The 15789-nt window shown below is 40.0% G+C and overlaps 1 protein-coding gene across 2 annotated transcripts in view; it reads left to right on the forward strand.

Moving 5' to 3' along the window:
* SYT9 (synaptotagmin 9) overlaps positions 1-15789 on the forward strand; it is a 216508-nt gene that overhangs the window by 34907 nt on the left and 165812 nt on the right. The window lies entirely within an intron of this gene.

Here is a 15789-nt window from a genome sequence, read left to right on the forward strand (position 1 = left end):
TCTATCTGAGACCACCTCAGCCTGGACTTCATTGTCCATATCACTATCAGCATTTTGGTCAAAACCATTCAACAAGTCTCCAGGAAGTTCCAAACTTTCCCACATCTTCCTGTCTTCTTCTGAGCCCTCCAAACTCTTCCAACCGCTGCCTGTTACCCAGTTCCAAAGTCACTTTTATATTTTCACATATCTTTATAGCAGCACCTCACTCTCTGTGGTACCAATTTACCGTGATAGTCCATTCTCATGCTGCCATGAAGAAATACCCAAGACTGGGTAATTTATAAAGGAAAGAGGTTTAATTGACCCACAGTTCTGCAGGGCTGGGGAGGCCTCAGCAAACTTAGAATCATGGCAGAAGGGGAAGCAACCACGCCTTTCTTCACATGGCAGCAGCAAGAAGTGCAGAGTGAAGGGGGGGAAAGCCCCTTGTAAAACCATCAGATCTCTTGAGAACTCACTCTCTATCACAAGAACAGCATGGAGGTAACCACCCCCATGATTCAATTTCTTCCCACTGGGTCACTCCCATGATATGTGGGGATTATGGGAACTACAATTCAACATAAGATTTGGGTGGGGACACAGAGCCAAACCATATCAATGCCCATATTAAATTAGTGGTTATTTTTGTAAGTCCTTGAGTGAAAAGTTCAGGACCCTGACCAACATCAGTCTCAGCAATGTCTACTTCTTCTCAAGACAACATTAAGTAATAATTGGATATTATCACCCACACTGGTTTCTCAGCTCACTAGTGGTTGTGGTCTCTATCCTTAGTTATTCGAAGGCCATAGTAGAAATTGAGTTACTCACTATCTTAGAAGGGGAGAAGGCATTCTCTCATGCTGAAGTTTCTTACTCATAACCTGGCTATTGCATCTTCCTCTTGAGATAATCTTCATCCCTTTTTTATGACATGATAAATAATGATGACTTTTAACTGCAACTTTTTCTTTCTTATTTTGGGACAATGAGATAATGGCTCTCTTCTAGCTTGTAACAAATTATACAGCAGCAAACATCTAGGAATTCCCAAGACAATATGGAATTTATGAAAAGACAACCAAACACCTTATGTTTTTATTGTTTCCTTATTATATATTGTATAAGTTTGCTGATGGAAGTGGCATTATTTAAGCCCTGTGCACCATGTTTTCCAAGTGATAAATAGCAAGCTATGTGTTCCCAGTAGAGAGAAGCATCATAACGTCATGGCAGATGGCAGAGATGCTCCCTACACTTAGCTTTATAGGATTATCCAAGGGTCTTCTGACACAGACTCCTAGAGGCACAATAGTGGGAAATAAGTATGTAACTGTTAGGGGCCTGGGAAACCCTGGGAGGGACCCCAGACTCTTGAGGTGGAGGGGCAGTACTCCATAGAAGTACTTTGACAGAAGGGTTTGAAAGGGACTATGTACCTGGCTATTGTTGGTATTTGGTAAAACTATGGCATTATATGTATTTGTAAAAAAAAAAAAAAAAACTCTTCATCTACCTTCCCCTTCCTTAGTTGATTTTCTTCTCTTATATTTTTATGATAATGTCTCATCCTTTCTAATACCTTGTATTTCTGTTCCATTTATTATTATCTAACCCAAATATCTTTCAGAACATCACCCAAATGTCTTCCAGAATATCATGCCCTTTTGGGCCTGATACATTAGCACTGGATATCTAGGCCTACTGGATCATTACCCCTTATCTGTCCACAGATAGGAAGGACCCCTGTCCTACTACTTCTTTTGTTTTCCTGTGAGTCCCCCATTGGGGATATGGTGGAGAATAACATCTTACATAAAATGAGCCATTTTTTTGGCTTTGCTGTCTTTCATCTGAGCCTACTGCATTTGTCCTCCTTCTCATTTATACTTGTTCTTACTATTTCTGTCTCCTGATGCTGCTCCTGTTTTCTTTGCCTTGTTGTCTGCTAACCTCTGTTCTGTCCATAGACCACTGTCTGATCTCCCACTAGTGATGCAGCCTCAATTTCTTCCACTCTTTCAGGTGTGAGAACCCTGCTCTCTCTATGGCTGCTCTTTGGAGTCTTCATTATTCCTGTCTCCAGTGCTCACATTTCTGGTGTTTAGGGAGGCACTTCTATCTCAAGCCCAGCTTTTTATAGACAGTGTCTCATGGCAATGCTGCTTGGACCCCTGGTGATACAGGATGCTGATGGATGCCCAGAAAAGTGTGAAAAGTTCTGTGCATCCTCAGGAGAGCAAATTTCCATATAGGGCCAGAGGATCTGGAAAATGTTAGTAAAACACCTATTTGTAGCCCTCTTTCCTGCCTCAGTCTCCAGAGCATCATTTGAGATGAGCTGCAGACTCCCCTCTTTCCTCAGTATTTGTTCAGGAGCTGCCTGAGCACTCTGGCTCCTGTTCTTCCATATGTACCTTTGCAAGGCAAAGATCCTATCTAGGGACCAGATTTCAGTAAAATGAGACAACTTGGTTTATCATAGAAACAGAAAATAGACCAGTGGTTACCAGGGTCTGGGGGAGGGAGTTAGTATTTAATAGGTACAGAGTTTCAGCATGGGATGGTGAAAATGTTCTGGAGATGGATAGTGGATCACCACTACCACAGCACAACAGGATAAATGTAGTTAATTACCACTGAACTATACTTTAAAATGGTTAAAATGGTAAATTTGATGTTATGTATATTTTGCTACAGTTTTTAAAAACATGAATAAAAAACTCTACTTGGTTTAAAGAGAAGTGAAGATTACAGAAATGTCTTAGGAAAAACAACACTGCCTGCTCATAGCTATAGCTCTGTCCACTGCCTGTTATGCAGAATTTCTGTAACTCAGAGAGGGCAGGCCTGAGGAGAACATTTTTGAAAAGAATTGGTATTCTTTGTATCTTCTAGTTTGATTTAAGAGTAAACTGTGTTGTAATCTTAAGTATTATTTTTCTTTATTGATCAATGATTTTTAGAACAATTACTACATTTCTTGGTCATATGGCATTGTTAATAATCACTCTAATGAGTAAATGCCAATTGCTATGCATGACTACTGATAAAAATTAACAATTTAAAAGAAACCATCTTATTTTAGTAGCATGAATTATTTGCTAAAAGGAAATTGACTTCAAATCATATTATTTGTAGAAAGCTGACAGTTGAATACAAAGACACAATAGCTTATGCTTTTAACCAAATACTAATAGTCGAAACCTGACCATGCTTTCAGCACAGACAGATCCATGATCTGGGGTGTAGAGGTGGGTTTCAGGTATAACAGTACAAGTAGTAAGGAGTTTTACTTTGGAACAAAGTCTGTGCTTTTAACCACAGACAAGGGTTCAAGACAGACAAATGAGGAAAAAAATAGGGAAAATTTTGAACCAGGAGCCCACTCTCTATTCTGACACTAGGCAACCTTGTAGCTTGGAAGTATTTCTCAGGAGAGACTCTTTTAAAGTTAATATTGACCATAGAAGCAAGACTATTTGGAACTATCATCAGGCACTAAGAACTTCTGAAGATTCATTTCCCTGAAACAGTCTGGATGGGCCACTCCAGCCCCAGTTATATAATACCTCCATGAGCAGCAGCTCAATACAACATGTTGTGAGGTTAATTTAATACATGATGCTTGTCCCAGAACCAATGCTCCTTCTACTATACTGCTCTGCCTCTGTGGAGTCTTAAATGTTTAGAGAAGCATGAAACACTGTATCATTTTCAATCATGATGAAAATGTAATCTTAATGCCTATTGTATATGTATATATACTTAAACACACAGCTTCTTTGCCAATTCTTTTTCCTAAATCACATTTTTAGTGGAGTAAGGAATAGTTATAAAATAGAAATGTTATGTAGCTTAGAATTTTGTAACTCATTAAATTTGATTTCCTCTGGTGTGGCAGGTATCTTGCTAAGTTGTAGGAGACACTTTAGAGATAGATTTTCTCACACAATTTGAGAATATGAGATCTGGAAGCCCCTTAATATATAAAAGCTCATCTCATTTTGTATGTTAGGAAACAACTCAGTCTACAGTGAATCAATCTGAGTCCCAGTGGAAACGGGTGATAGTCAAACTAGGTAATTTGAGGAGAGTTTAGTACAGGAACATATAACAAAGATATGGTCAGGATTCAACGAAAGGAGCAAAGGATAGTGCAATACTCCAGGGCTAGTAATAGTAGGGAGCCATTGCTATCCACAGGCCTGAAAGAACCCAAAAAAAGAGCTGTGGCTTTTAGTAGAGGGACACATGCAATGGGGTGACTTAGCGGGAAGAAAGTTGGAGGAATAAATGCTATAACTTCACTCATCTGCCACCCTCCAGTATCCCTCTAGGGCCTCCTTTCGGTTGAACTCAACAGAATGCAAATGCAAGGGAATCCCTTATTATAGTCCATGTAGGTCAGCCTCACAGGGCCCAAAGCTGGGAAGAGAGTGGAGGAGAGTAGATTTGCAATGGTAAATGGAACTTCCATAGTTCCCTACTGAAAGACTTCAAATGCAAATGTTAGGACATGGTTTCAGTATTCATCAGATGTTGGAAGAGAGTCTTTGACTCTAAAGGGCAGCACATATAAATGCTGTGTTATTTGAGTATAGGATATTTTAAGTTTCTAATTTGAAAGAGAAAATATTGTTTTACAATCATAGAATTATAAACTGAAATGCCGAGAACCTGAGCAGCCTGCAGATACTCACACACAAAATGCATTGGCCCATTGCTCCCAACAGCTCACCAGGACTCACCAGGGGCTCTGCTCCTTCTTTCAAGAACTATGAGAAGGCTCTAGGGAGTGTCTCACATGTGTTTAAAAACAAGTCTGCACCCAATCTCCAAGTCATTTTCTCATATATCCTGTGTCTTGCTCAACTGCTGTGCTCTGGGGGAAAAAAAAAAAAAAAAATCTCCTCATGTAACTCTCTTCATGCCAACAGAAGCCTGGAAGTCTTCTGCCCATACCAACATAAGTACAGCTAGCAGAGAGCATGTATGCAGTTCTGTTCTCTAAACACATGCATGGCCATGTGTTTAAGGATCAAGGCCTTGTCCTGAAGGTGTCCAGCTATACCTGAGGAAGGCCAGGAGGTGAAGTGTGCCTAATCCTGGGGTTTGGAGCAAGGACAAACATCCCAATATTGCACCATGCCTTGTGTAGGAAGGTGAAGGTCAAATAGAAGGGAGAGGCAAGACTGAGTGTGGCTTTCCAATCAATCAAAAAACTCACTTCTTGGAATGGAGAAGTGAGGGGTGAGAGAAGTGAGCAGGAGCATTTAGGGAAAAGTCACTTCTCATGGAAGGCAAAAATGGGAAGAACCTTTCCCACATTATGTATTGCTTTATGAGATTTTTCTAAATGCTCATTCACAAAGGTGATTATAAGCAGCCTTTTGATCTTGTTCCACAGGGTAGATGAGAGATTAAAACATGAATTTGATCAAAGCAAGACAAGATCTGGCCAAGGAAATGACATCCACTGAAGAAGCGTGGAAAAGTGTCCTGTGGGAAGTGTAAAGATTTGAGCCAATATAGTAGTGCCAAGCTTAAAAAGAATTTCAGCCAACACTATGAAAGCACCGTGACAGGCTTTATACAGATGCGAGTGCATAGCCAGGCTAGGAGAAATCTCTTCCCCCATTGTAAAGGTGAGAAATGGCCCAGGAGAGGGTGCAGGCGGCCCAAAGTCTCACAGCAGGCCACAAAGCTGGTCTCCATTTCCTGAATCCCATTCCCCTCCAACTCCACACAGCCCTACAGGGCAGGTTGGGATCCCACTTCCTGTGGACACACCAGAGGGTTGTTGACCTCTTTGGCCCGTCCCCAGTCCCTACATGTTCTTGAGTTTGGTTTCACAGTTCTTTTCAGCAAAAAGTCTCAATGGTCTAAAACTCTGCACATCAGATTTTCTGTAATTTCACAAGAATCCTAGCACATCTGAGTGTTTCCATTTACACTGCACAGGCCAGAATCCAATGGTGTAGAAAACATTGTAGATTTTGCAAGCACTTCCAATTATGTGGGTGTAAAATATTTTTAAGTAGATTTTCCCCCAATTAAATAATTTCTGGAGCAATCGAGTAAAAAGAAAGCAGAAACCCAGTAGCAAACCTAATAATGATTCCTGAACCTTCCTGTTAGGCAGCCAGTGGGGACTCAGGTGCAACAGGGTTATGGACACAAGAACTTAAATCTGGCTCTTAGGGTATATGGCTCCAGGCTGTCAGTGTCTAGCTTCAGCACCCCTGCCCCATCCGGGCAATGCAGGGGTGGTGATGCCAGTGTGAAGAGGAACTGGTCACGCTGATGAGACAGCACTTTGCAAATAGAAGGTATAACAGAAAGTGTTCTCTCAATGCTAATTTTAGGCCAGCTCCTTAGTTAACATAGGCAGAATCATCTGGGCAGCCTTCTGAGGAAGGAATCAGAGAGCCAGAAACAGTCATATTTCAGATGTTCTTCCCTCTGTGTCAGTCACAAAAAAAAAATTGCATTTAATGCCATTTGCCAATTTCCATGTTCCAATTCATTTTACTAGCCCTCAAACTTCTTATATTTAAGGCAGCAGAGTGCTCTGTTTACCTGGCTCAGTGTCTTAAAAATGGTATGGCCCTGCAGACCCAAGTTAATGCTCCTTAATCCTTGCAATTTTCACCATGAATCAGAGCTAAGAGAGCCACATACATGTCTGCTGCAAGAATGAAAAGCAGGAATGGCCCTAAGTTTTAGCCTTCAGTTAATTAGCACTCACTGACTTATGGTCACTAATGAGAAGTATTATAGTGGTTTTCATCTTAGATACAGACATTGTTGTGTACTGCAAGTCATATGGCAGTTTCACAAGAACCACATAATATGAGAGCTATGCCCAAACCTGTTGTGATAGAGGAAGATCACTGAGGGGCAGTGACCCAAGGTCACAAAATATAAATGATGGCAAAGCTGGTCTTAGGTCACTTGGAATATACAAGCTGTTTCCCAGGGACACCATGTAAAGCTCAGCAAGTTGTGCCCTGTGCAACTTGCATGGCCATAGAAAGAAGCCCTCACTTTCTCTTTCTCCTGCTGAAGTCTTTTGGCCCCATGACAGATGACCTGGGTTTTATATTTGTATAAGAGAAGTAGTAATAAGTAGGATTTGGCTCACTCCTCATCTATGGTGTCTAAGTCTATTTGGGCTACTATAACAGAATGCCATGGACTAGATGGCTTATAAACAGTAGAAAATTATTTCTCACAGTTCTGGAGACTGGAAAATTCAAAACCAAGGCACCAGCATATTTTCTGTGTCCTCATATGGTGGAAGGAGCGAGGGAACTCTCTTAAGTCTCTTTTATAAGGATGCTTATCCCATTCATGAGGGCTTCACCTTCATTACTTAATCACCTCCCAAAGGCTCCACCTCCTAATACCATTATATTGGATGTTGGGATCTCAACATATGAATTTGGGGGGGACACAAGCATTAAATCTATATCATTCCACTGCTAGCCACCCAAAATCTATGTCCTTCTTAACTGCAAACTACATTCATTACATCCCTAAAGCCCCAAAAGTTTTACCTCATTCCAGCATTAACTCTAAAGTCTAAAATCCAGTCTCATCTAAATATTATCTAAATTAAATATGGATGAGACTTAAAATATGATTTATCCTGAGGCAAATTGCTCTTCCAGCTGTGAACCTGTGAAACCAAACAAGTTATGTGCTTCCAAATACAATGGTGAAAAGGCATAGGATGGACATTTCCATTCCAAAATGGAGAAACAGAAAAGAAGAAAGAGGTAACAGGTCCTGGGTAAGTCCAAAGTATAAGGCAAACTCCATGAGGTCCTAAGGCTCAAAAATAATCCTCTTTGGCTTAATATTCTTCCCCCCAGGCTCACTGGGACTGAGGGCCTGCCTGGGGCTGTGGCTCTGCCCCAGCTGCTTTGCCACATGGCCCACACACCCACATCTCTGGGCAGCCCTTTCCCCATGGTTCTCAGTTCAGTGGGGCCATTTGGCCTATTGAAAGGAAGACAATTGCCATCCCTTTTGAAACCAAGGAGGCAGCCCTGATGATCTGTGAATCTGCTTCAGGATTCTTGATAAATAGTGAATGTTCTCAGCTGAATAGCATTGTGGTCCCATCCTGTAAAATCCAAATCTGACAGCCTTCCTTCGTTCCTTCTCTTTTCCTTCCCCTTTGGTTCAAATTGGCAGTTTCTCTGCTGGGGTGGATGATTAAGTTTGTGGTTCATACCTATACTAATCTCTTAAATAGTCAGTTGGCCACACTGTTAGTGTCCTCTTCCAAACGTGGGTTCTCATTTTTTGCAATATGGATAGACTGAAAATTTTCTAAATCTACAAATTCTCATTCTGTTTTGCTTAACAATTCTGTCTTTAAGTCATTCTCTCTTTCATTTTACTATAAGCAGCTAGGAGGAGCCAAGCTGCACCTTCAAAACTTTGGTTAGAAATAGCTTCAGCTAAATATCCCGTTTCATTGCTCCCAACTAAATATCCTGTTTCATTGCTCCCAAGTTCTACCTTACACAAAACAGCAGAACATAAACACAATTCAGCAAAGTTATTTGTCTTTTTATAACAAGGATCACCTTTCTTCCAGTTTCTAATAATATGTTCTTCATTCCTCTCTGAGACTTTATCAGAATGGTCTTTACTGTTCATATACTACCAACATTCTGGTCATGGGCACATAAGTATTCTGCAAGAAGCTTGAGGCTTTCTCTACAGCTCTCCTCTTTTCTTTCTGAGCCTGCACCAGAATTGCTCTTAATGGTCCATTCATGGCACTGAAAGCTTTTTCAAGCATGCACCTCAAAATTCTTCCAGTTTCTACCCATTACATAATTTCAAAACTGCTTTCATATTTTTAGGTATTTATTTGTTTCAACAGCACCCCCATTTCTTGGTATCAATTTCTGTGTCTTATGAAAAGGCCTCTCTGAACTCCATGTATTGGTTTATGTATGCCTGACTTCTAGGCTATAGTAGTACTCTATAAATTGCAACTAGCACTCTTGAAATTTTCTTGATTAGTAGTTCCTTGAGGGCAAGGATTCGTTTTATTTATTTTATATCCCTAATTCATTACGTAGCAAATATCAGGTACTCAATAGGAGCTCCTTCTCTTGTCCTCAGTAATTCAGTTCAATAAGCACCTTTTGAGCACCTGACATTGGTTTGATGCCAGGCCATTTTTTAAAGCTGCAGGAAGCCTCAGTATTTAGTAACCAAGATGATTATTTATTTGCAATAAGTCTGATATGGAGCAGCCAAATCCTGAGATACCTCATGAAAAAAACAGAAACAATAACTTACATTCAGTGAGCACTTCTACCTTCCTAAATATTCACTAAACCCTTAAGAGATAGGTACTATTATTATCCCAATGTTACTTTGACAAGACAAGATACAGAAAATTTATCTATGGTTACACAATGTTAAAATGCAGATCTTGACTGTATAATTCTATAACCTGTGTTTACAGCTACTGTGCTATGGTGCCTGAAGTATAATTAAATAACAATGTTTTGGCAATATTGCATTTCCCAGACAACTTAAGTTCAATCATTTAAACAAAAAGTATCTGATTTAAACTAGAATCTATTACATGCTTCTTATTCAAGATGTTGCAGGATCACCACTCAGGATGCCCTCTGGCCTGTTGAGGTGTGTATGGATCTAAGTTCTCCTTCACTGGATAATTCCAGAATATTATGATGCTTGAACTCAACAATTTCTCCTCCTTCCTCTCCTCTTCTTCCTCCTTCTTCTTCCTGTGTCTCTTTCTTTTTATTTAAATATACTTTAATTTTTAGAGAAGTTTTAGTTTCACAGGAATATTATCTTTTTAAATTGCAAAAGAGAGACACATTCATTTTATAAAGTTTAAAAATACAGAAAATAAGATATTAAATAAAGGCTTTGTATTTACGTGAAAGGGATATTGATGAGGTAATTGTGGCATGAATTGTTCTGGATTATCAGTAAGATTTCATTGTGTTCATTCTTAATACAATGTTTCCTCATTGGTTCAGCAAAATCTGAAACACTTAACATCAGAGCTGTCTGGTCCCACCTGTTTCCACTCTCTAATTACATTACCACCTTCCCTACAAAGCACCATTGATATCCTCAAGTTCTCCATGGGCTGATTTTCTAACTAAATTTCCCAGTATTATATTTATTAGCCCTCCCCCCGACACACACACAATCATCTGAGGATCAGGAAAATGTCTTGTATTCTGAACCACGGTGTGTGTGTGTGTGTGTGTGTGAGAGAGAGAGAGAGACAGAGAGAGAGAGAGAGAGAGAGAGAGATCAGATTTATTCAGAGTTGAGATGCTTGCTAAAAATGGAGACTCTGGACCTCACCCAAGACATATTAAATAAGAATATCTAAGATTGAAGTCAGAGATTCCGCCTACCAAAATATGTTTTATTTTTACTTTCCATCAGGAAATTGACAAGCATATTTAAAAGTAGAGAGGTTAATATAATAAACTCCATGTACTCAAAACTCAGTTTCAACAATTATCAATTCATAGTCAATGTTATTTTACCTATAATGTGAAGCAAATTGTGGACATATCATTTGACTATTTCTGTATGTATTTAGAACACATAACCACAATACAATTATCATACCTAAAATAATTAACAATAATCTCTAATATTATTACATTTTTAGTTCAAAACATTTCTTGTTTTGTCAATGTGTCTTAGTTGTATGGTGTTTTAAACCCAATCACGTAGCTGGTCCAGGCCAGACTGGCCCCTCTCTAGGCCTGTTGCTCAGCTCGCATGCTGGGACTTCCTTCCACCAGTCTTCCAACTTCAGTACAGTTTTTCCTGTACACTGTGTTTTCTGCCTCATTTTAATCTCCTACATTCATCCTCAAGTAACTTGCTATGATAAATACATTGAAAATAATTTTTCTGACTTGTTTTGAAAGATGACTTTTTCAGCCCTCACGCTTTATTGATATCATGTTTGGGTATAGAATTCTAGTTTGAATGTAATTTTTTCTCAGAAGTTTGCAGGCATTATTCAATTATCTACGGTTTCTGGTGAAAATTCTGATGCCACTATGGTTCTAATTTCTTTGTTATTTTTTCAAATTCATTTTGTCTCTTAAGTTTTGTGACTTTCTCTAATCTTCATGTTTTGAAATTTCACAATAATGCAATTAAGGTAGTGATATTTTATTATAGATGCTCAGCGGACCCCTATCAAGTTGTCCTTCAGTTCTAGGGGACTTTGTTTTTTTCTTTGATGACTCTCACCTTCATTCTCTCATTCTCTCTGTCCTCACTTCTGGAAAATTTAAATATTAGACCTCCTGGATAAATACTCTACATATCATATCTTTCATTTAAATTTCCCAAGTCTCTGTTTTGTTTGGTTTTGTTTTTCTCGGTCTACGTTCAAGTACCTGTTCCTTGACTTTGCTTTCTATTTAATTTTTCTTTTATTTCACCAATCACATTATTTTACTTCTAGATCAGATTGGATCTCAAGGGTGTCTTTTTCTGGTTACTGCTGCAGTCACAATTCTCACCCTTGGTTGCTGTTTTATAAATCTCAGTACATGAATTAATTTGCCTCTTGCATTACTGTAATTCCTTTCATGTCAGGGGCCATTTATTCTGATGGCTCAGCTTGGTTACCTCTTTTGAGGTGTTGATTTGCCCATTTCTTCTGTGATTTTTCTTTTTTTGTCTGTTTATGTGTTCTTCCTGGCCCTTCACAGTTTAGGAAGACAACCAATTTTTCTCATCCATGTGAGTATGTGGGCTTAAATTTTTTACTTGTTGGCCAGTAATCACTGTCACTCTAATACAGGTCCACTTTTTTTTTTAATGCTTGCATGAATCCTCTAGTATTACAGGTGTCCAGCTGGAATGTCTGCTGGGTCTAAGGTGTCATGGGTGTCTTCTATCTGGTGTGCTAGGGATGTTGCTACAATGCATCATGTCTTATGGCTAGAGCTAATAGCCAGTAGAAGAGGTTTCTGACAAACAGGCGTGATTACAGGGCATCTATGCCACACCTTCCCTGGGAAGAATACACTCCATGCAGCTCTGGGTATAGTTTTATGCACGGTCACCCCCAAAACAGCAATACTTCTAGGGATTTGGATCAGAACTGGTTTGCCATTTGCCTCTTTTCTTCCTTGAGGGACTATCTGGCTATTACCTCAACTCTTGGATAAAAGCACTAATTATGCTATTCCTGTTCTTTAGAAAAATTATGTCACGACTATTTTTAATGTCATATATTTTTCAATTTTTAAAATGAGATATACCATAAATGACAATAATATATCTCATGAACACATGTAAAAATTAATAATAAAACAAATGGTCATGTTTCTACCACCTAACTTAAGAAATAACATCTTGTGATTCTAAGCTGATGCTCCCTCTCCATTTTTGGAGGTCATGGGTCTGAGGTGGGAAGTATGGCCTTAGTGATTCCAAAGTAGCTTTCTAGCACCTCTTTCTGAAAAAAACAAGAGAAAGGTAGAAATGTACTATCTAGAAGGCATACTCAGCTATTTCTAAACAGAAGTCTAGACAATTATGCTTGGTGTCTGGTGTGGCTGTGTAGGTCACTATTGGTGTTTCCTATAGGCATTTCTCTCTGGACCACTGCTAACTCACACAGCACCTTTGTGTAAATCAGAAAAAAAGCCACTCCTGCCATTTGCCACAATTTAAAAAATAACAATATGCACAACAATCTGTAATGACTATGACTGTAACTGGTGCCCCCTAGAGTTTACAGGCCACAACCCGCACAACCATAATTCAAGGTAGACATAGCAGATGGTACAGGGCTCCTCAGATGGGCTTCATCACTTACTGAATGCCTACTGTGTGCCAGGAACTCTTTTAGATTCTTGGCAGTCAGTGTTGAGATAGACAAGATCTCTGCTCTTCTGGATCCCCCACGACTGGACTTCTGAGCAGGCTGTTTTGTGAGTGCATGAGCTGTAGTCAACTAACAGGCTGGAGTTGTTCTTAAACTGGGTCAGGGGTCCTATGGTTACTAGTTAAAGTGAGGCAGAACTTCAGTTTACTTAGCATGCTATCTATGCCAAGTGAATCCTGAGAGGTCATGTTGTACTAAGCTGATGAGTTCAGAGGTCACGTGGGGTTCTTAAGTTTATGATGACCCTACATCCTAATTTTCCCTGGACAATCCTAGGTTAAGTATCTTATCCCCATGTAATTATTAATATAACCCCTTTTCTCTCCTAAAAGTGTCCTAGCTTTGGACAGTAAATTATATGATTACACAAATTACCTTTTTTTTTTTTCTGTGCCAACATCCCTTCAAAATCCTAGTGACTTAATACACTAAATATTTAGGTTTTGCTAATGGATCTGTGGATCAGCTGTAGCTTTGCCCCAGGTTGTCAGTCAAGTTTAAGTTTACTCCTTGTTTTGGACTTTGGGCTAATGCCACAAGTCTTCTCATTATGGCAGTCAGGCTGGAAGATCAGCTCTTATCTGAGAGCTCTTTTCTCATGCAGAATGTGGGAGCACAAGGGACCTTTGCTTCAAGGTGGCATGGGCCATATTCATTCGTATTTCATTGGCCAGAGCAAGTCATATGCCCAAACCAACATTGGGGATTGGGATTTATGCTTCTCCCTTGGAGAGGAGCCCTGTGATAGGGCAGAGTGACTAATAACACAGTTATCTCATCACATTCCTAAATCCTATGGCCTCCCAGTGTGCCCCTTCTCCAGCCTTTGCTGGTGGTGGTCTCCTAGCAGTGTCTGTGTCAGGACAGAGCTGAAGTGATTAACAGAATGTAGAGAAGAAGTTTTGTCTCCATTTAGACTACAGAATGTATTAAGAGATTTCACTGCTATGTGGAGCCTATTTTGTGTTGGAGAGGGCGGGGATTGATGTTTGCAGCCTGATTACCTGGGACAGGGTTTCCTCCTTCGTGGTCCCCCAGCACTATCACCCATCACAGAAGTCTGCACCAGCGTATTGTCTACTCTCCTGTGTGAGCGGTCAGAACCAGGTGGACTCCGGGGTCAATCCATGCCCTCCCCACCTCATGTTGGGCTCTGTGAGGTATAGTTCCTAGCCCCTTTTACTTTGACCCCACTGACTCCACTCCCTATCCCCCATCCCTGCCTGTTGCTCTGCACCGGGGATTTTTAATTTTTATTTTCTCTCAGTCTCCCTTCATTTGCCTGTGTTAAATGTTCAACAGTAGTTGGCTTTTCTTTTAAAACAATTCCAGATATTCCTCAAAGTTCCCGGTTAACTGACAAATTGATGATGCCCTTTCTTATTTTCCATTGCTTATCCCATTTCTGCGGGATTTGAGGAGACAAAAGTGAAAAAGATTTGCAGAGTTACCCATATTGAAACTTCAACCCCAGTGTTTTCAAACAGAGATATAATATTGTTTCAGTAGAAGGGTGAAGATTGATTGGGCGGCAAAGAGGAAGTATGTTAAATCCATCAACAGTCCTGGCAGCTGGCTTTCTTTTAAGAGCAATTTTTGATAAACAGTTTTATCAATTCACAAGAATGACCAAGTACCTTCAGAGTCATCTTAAAAAGCACGTGGGTGGTAGTTGTTCAGCTTGACTCAGTAGGTAAGTGACTTGCAGGAGGGGTTCCCATGCATGCTTCAGCAGAAATACAGCTTTGTCACAGATCATAGTATGTTGGCAGTGCTGTGCATAGTTGAAATTGTGAGTACTATTTAGAACTCACAATTAGTCATTTACTAATTTCTAATTTTCTCCTTCATTAGAATATGAATCTGTGAAGACATGGCGTGCGCCTATCATGTTCCTCATTATATCTCTAGAGCTTAGCGTAGCACTTGGCATGTAGTAGGCATTCAGAAAACTTTGGTTGAAGCAATGCAAATATTAATGATGGGCAGTAGAGGCAAACCCTGGGGAGAATCCTTGGGGCTCCAGAGTGTAATGAAGCACTGTAATGACAGGCAGGGTTGTCCTTTAACATAAGGATTTTACAGCCACCATAATGCCAGAAATGCATTCAGATTGATGCTCAGCCTCCCTGGTTCTACTGTAGCCTGGGGCAGAAGCCTGGAGGGGGTGAACTGTTTTGAACCTTAGGGGCATAGTCACTGGATACTGAACTGCCAAGACTTGCTGATGCCATGGGGCTGTGGTCCATGATCCATGTAGCAGATGCTGTCATTACCTGCCATGTCCCCTTACCACTTCATTGTGTGCCTGTTGACCTCCAGTGCAGCCTCTGCATTGATTTCAATGTGGGATTTTCCTGGCCACTGAAGCTTACTTTGTTCATCTGGGCTGCAGGTTTCAAATGATGGGAATTTAATGCCCTTTGAGAAATGCCCTCTAATTAATAACTAAAGAGAGCTAATGTGTAATACCTCGGATCCCTTGCCACTTAGGTGGGGTATATCTGAGGTGTATTAAGCCTCCATAGCAGGCTTAACCTTTACTCCCTCACTGTAGGGACTGGCTTGATAATGTACCTTTTATTGGCTTCCTTTTCTGGATCACTTCTCCTGTGTTTCCTTCTCCTTCTAAATAATGCTTTGCCCTTTAATACTTGTTTTAGGGTATGCTACTGGGGAAACCCAAACTACAATATTCTATCCTGCGTCCTGAGGACTTATCACTGAGTGGGGGTTATTCTTGAAGCTGCAAAATTCACAGAAGATTTGAGCTTCATTTTGCTTAGAACCTTAAAAGTTAATAGGAAAAATAGAAGCAAAAAAGCACTCTAGTTTCTCGTATTTTAAAAAGTTGT

Source organism: Pan paniscus, chromosome 9 (assembly GCF_029289425.2).
Source record: "Pan paniscus chromosome 9, NHGRI_mPanPan1-v2.0_pri, whole genome shotgun sequence".
NCBI lineage: Eukaryota > Metazoa > Chordata > Mammalia > Primates > Hominidae > Pan > Pan paniscus.